Below are 4,932 nucleotides of genomic sequence, written 5' to 3'. Positions count from 1 at the left end.
ACCATGACATTCCTGCGTGCCCCATTTAGCCTTGTTCCTCCCCTGTCCCATGAGGCAGCTCTTTCTTCACCGTTTCATAACCTTATCCTTCCTACCATATATTTCCATTACCCCAAATGCCCTCAGCCCTATCACCTTCTGGCATCGAGTGCTTCTACTCAGCCTCATCCAAGCTCTCAAGAAGCAGAGCTCTGAGTTACCTCACCTACAAGGAGGAATCAATTCTTGAAACATCCCAGGCCTGCTAAGTCAGGGGAACAGGTCACAAGTCCATTCTTCAATCTCATCTGATCTCACATGGCTGACAAAGAGAGCTTTAGCACCTTCCCAAAACGGGAGAGACACCAAACCATGGGCTGGTGCCTATCTGACTACTGACAGCTGGGTCTCGCTACAGGGCTGACTGCTCCCCTGCAGGGAATCTGGGGGAATGGACCACGGGAAGCCTGCTCAGCCTAGATCTGGAAGATACATAGTCGGGCAGTTGCGGCCACCTGAAACACTGTGAACATCAAGAAGAAATTCTCTCCAGTTCCTTCCTCACTTGTACAGCAGCAGAGGGGAAAAAAAAAAATCTCTGTCCCTGAAAAGGCAGATGCAAAGCCCCAACTTACTTGTAACCAAGAAATAAGAACAATCAAAAATATGGAACAACTTCTGCACAATAAATGACTACATAGGCTAGGACTCCTCAGGCTGGAAAAGATGCAAGTGAAGAGGGACGTGACATAGGCTCATGAACTCATTAATGGCCTGGAGACTAGACAGACAGCAGAAAAATATACTGGCAAACCAAGAGGAAAAGGCATTTAGAAAAGGAGGAAAGGAGAACAATAAAAGTCCCTACACCACCAGTCTTTTACAAGCTGTTGTTGCTTTTGAAGCAGTGACTAATTCAAATAGACCAGGCTCATAGTATAAGAAAATGACTCTTCATTTAGGAAAAAAAATTACTGTTCACAGTTTTTACTCATCCAGTGTCTACACCTCATTGCACCCACGTTCAGATACCTGTAGATGCTGCTGGTCTGTGTGTGCAGGTGGGATCCCAGTATGCGTTCTGGGACACCATCCACCATTGCATGGGCGAAGTTTTGTACTCAACAAGTTTTTGGACTCAACTTGCCTGGGGTTTCTTCCTCTTATTCATGCCTTTGCCTCACCCAGAAACAGCTGCCTTCTTAGAGGTTCTCTACACAAAACTGTTTCCTGTCTTGCGCCGCTGTTAATATCGATTAGGAAATGCTTTCACTTATTGCACACAGGGAACATGCCTGCTCTGTATGACCTTCTTTTACCTAAATGGCACTAAGCCACGGATCTTAGTAGGGGTTCAAGTGCAGATCAAAGTGTCACAAGTGCATCCTAGGGCAACATCACAGTCAGGCTGAGATTAGCTTTTGGCAGGGGGTTGTCCTTCCACAGAAAGCTCAAGTTTTAGGCAAATACTAAAGAATTAGGTTTAACTTAAAAAAAAAAAAAAAACAACCTCATGCCTCAGCAAGAGCACATAAGAACACTGCTGAACTCAAGGCCTGCAAGATGGGTTTGTCCTGTGCCTTTTAGACATGGTGCAATCTCAGAGGTCTGCGGCAAATTGGCAATGTGAGATGAGCTCTTGCCTAATTAGCAGATTTTCCGTTGTGCCTCAGTGACTGCACTGCAGAGCCTGGCCACCCTCCGCTAATTTGCAACACCTCCAGCTTTAAAACACGTTCTTTCATTCCAGTACATCACGGCCAGCTGGAAAAGCACCTGCCAAGTGGAGAACTCACTTGCAAAGGTTCACGTCCAAAATGAGGCCTGGGACTTGGGCAGTTCTGCACTGGTGACTCAACACTTCTCACACCTGGGCTTCTTGCTAAATCCAAGAGGCAAATCAGAGAGAAATACTTATTCCATTATGCCCATACAAATAACCATGGGCTAGCACCAGGATTTTTAATAGATCTTGCTCTCATAATTCCCACACATAAACACATTGCAAGACACAGGTTGGTTACTCCATCTAGTAACAGGCACCAGGGTCTTTATTCTACCTTTTTAAAGTTTTTAGCATTTAGAAAGGCAGTGTCACCCTTTGCTAACAACTCTAAGTGGGCAGTGAAAGCAAGGCTGGGAGCTTCCCCAGGGACAGGGCTCTACCATGAGCCACAGGTGCAGTGCCCTGGGCCTGGCAAGGCTGGGGTGGGAGGGCTGAGGACCCTGCCCAACAGCAGAAGCTGTCCACCAGAGCTGAGCCTGGCTGCAGGAAAGACCCCAGCATTTCCTACAGGGATGGGTCTAAAGACATCTCAGAGCCCAGAGCAGCACGCTGGCACAGTAGAAAGGGGGAAGTTTTATAGAGATTTGTAACAGAAATGCTAAACCAGGTTTTATTAAGTTTGAAGTACAAATGAAAATACCTGCGTAAACACCCAGAAGAAACAGCAGAACAAGATTTAAAAGAATGGCTTCTATAGAAAGTGCAGAACATTGCTCCCAGTCAAATTGAGGAATGATTTGTTTCCATCTAGCCCAGACAGCCTGTGCTCTGATACCTGGGAGAGGACGAGCAATGAAGCACAGGAGCTTCCCAGGACCAAAAGAACATGGTTGCAGTTTAACAATTATTGCACTAATGTGGGAGAGAAGTGCCCCGTAAACAGAGATTGAAACTCAGTCCCTATGTTCTGAGCTGTCCTTTCTCACACCTCCAAAGCTTACACTCTGCTCACTCAGTATTTTATTTCTTGACAAGAAAAAGTGGATGCCAATTGAAATTTGTTTTATTTAAATATAATTATCATGCAAATACTACAAAATATATGCTTATACAAAAATCTCATTGTCAGTCAACAGTCATAACTAGCAATAAGGCATATTACTGATCATATTATTACAGCATTACAAATTCAAAGAACGAATTAATTCCTTGCAAGAGAAAATACAAGAGCTGATGTGCGAGGTCTAGGGGTCTATCTAGCATCTCATATGATATTCTTCACTTCACTTCTGTTCGTATCTCATTTACATAACTTGCCATACCTATACTCACACCTTCTTGCGCTTGTCCTGTAGGTGGATCTTCTCCAGAGTGGTAAGGAATTACAAAGAAAGGTGTTAAGTTTCAGGTATTAGGAGAAAGGCAGAGAAATACCACATGCTGATTTCAACCCATGCATTCTTGGTTCCACTTCAGGTGAATTTTCGGTGGTCTCTGTAACACGATACAGTGGCCCCTTGTGTCCAAGCCAACAGTAAGGTAACATCTGCAGCTAAATCACCTTGGAGCTACGTAAGACAGGAGCTGATACCTTTGCCTAAGCAGGTAGCAAACCTGCTTTCCATGCTCTGAGAGAGGAAAGACAACCTACCGGATTGGAAAAGGCAGAATGCAATGCCCGAGACTGACCGGGAGGCCTGTAGCCATCATCTGCCTGTAACTTTTTTCCTGTTCAGTGCCCAAAGACCGCAGAACAGGAGCAACCTCATCTGGTTAGCGGTGTCCCTGCTCCCTGCAGGGGGGTTGGACTAGATGACTTCTAGGCGTCCCTTCCAGCCCAAAACATTCTGTGATTCTATGATTCTATGATCATAACGAAATCTAGCTAAAATAGACAGGAAAAAGAGTCTCCTACCTTGGCTAAGAACACTCCGGCTTCAGCCTGCCCACAACCCCTGGGGTGGGGGAACGCATCCACCTTCTAATTTGTACCCACAATCATCATAAGCTCAGGATGAATTTCTGGCATGCACTTGGGCACAGAGGTCCCTAGAGGTGGAGTCCAGTTCAGGCGATTCCTGTGTCTCAAGCAACCAGAGGAAGCTATATCATTCTCCAAAGCTCAGCACTTTTCACTCCCGTTGCTTCTGACAGGTTTCTGTCACCCTATTTTTCTAGTGCCAAGTGGGCCTAGTTGCACGCACACTTACTCATCCAGTACCTTCTCCACCAACCTTGTTCCTTTCTCATTCATTCCTATCAAATAACAGAAAGTATTCTTCTTCCATTTCATGGCACTTCCTCTTTCTCTTTGGCTAGGCAAACTTCTCCTCATACAACCACATTCTCCTCCTTTTCTCTTTTCCTGCCAGCATCTCCATCTATTTTGCAAGGAAAAAATAATAATGCATTTATATAATATATAAAGTTCTGTATTATATATTATAGATAATTATATATTGTTTCTATTTATATAAAATATTTTATAATATACAATATTTAATTGTATTTTATATAAGTATATGCATTGTGTATATACTATACATTCTATTCTATATAAAATTAATATAATATCTAGTCTATATATAGCATATAACATACATAACATATAATGTATGTATATTTTATTATATATCATATATAGCATATTTATTGCTGTCATGACCTTTCCCTGGCTTTGCAAAAGTTGGAAGACATTGAGAGGCATTGGCGGGAAGCAAGGGACGATGGCGTGGCAGAGACCGTCGTTGGGTTTGCCCTCGGAGAACAAGGCTTGTTTCTGTTCGTGCCCCCTCGTTCCCAGGTTTTGGGAGCCAGGCTGTGGAGCGTCTCACAGGCGCCTGTGGCAGGTTTGCCGTAGCCTTGGCCGATCTCGCTGCTGGAGGCTTGGCGTGTTTAATCGGGTAGTTTTTCTGATTAACTTCTCCATTTTTTCTCTCTCTGTTATTTTTGAATGCGGATTTTATTCGTTCCTGATTGTTTTGGCCAGTTTTGTCTGGATTTAAACCCTTCGGACCCAGCCTTCTACTTCCACAGCAAGACTGACTTTAATGCCTAGCTTCAGGAGATGCAGAATTTCCTCAGCCCTTCAGCGCTCAGAGCAAATCTGTCGTGTTTTAACCCAGAAAACAGGGCGCGGGGCGGGAAGGCCGTGAGGGCCGACCCGTGTGAGGCGAGGCCGCCCTCTCAGGGTCAGGCGGACTACAACTCCCGTCAGGCTCCGCGCC

Source organism: Egretta garzetta, unplaced genomic scaffold (assembly GCF_000687185.1).
Source record: "Egretta garzetta isolate BGI_Z169 unplaced genomic scaffold, ASM68718v1 scaffold323, whole genome shotgun sequence".
Classification (NCBI taxonomy): Eukaryota; Metazoa; Chordata; class Aves; order Pelecaniformes; family Ardeidae; genus Egretta; species Egretta garzetta.
This window is presented reverse-complemented; position numbering follows the sequence as displayed.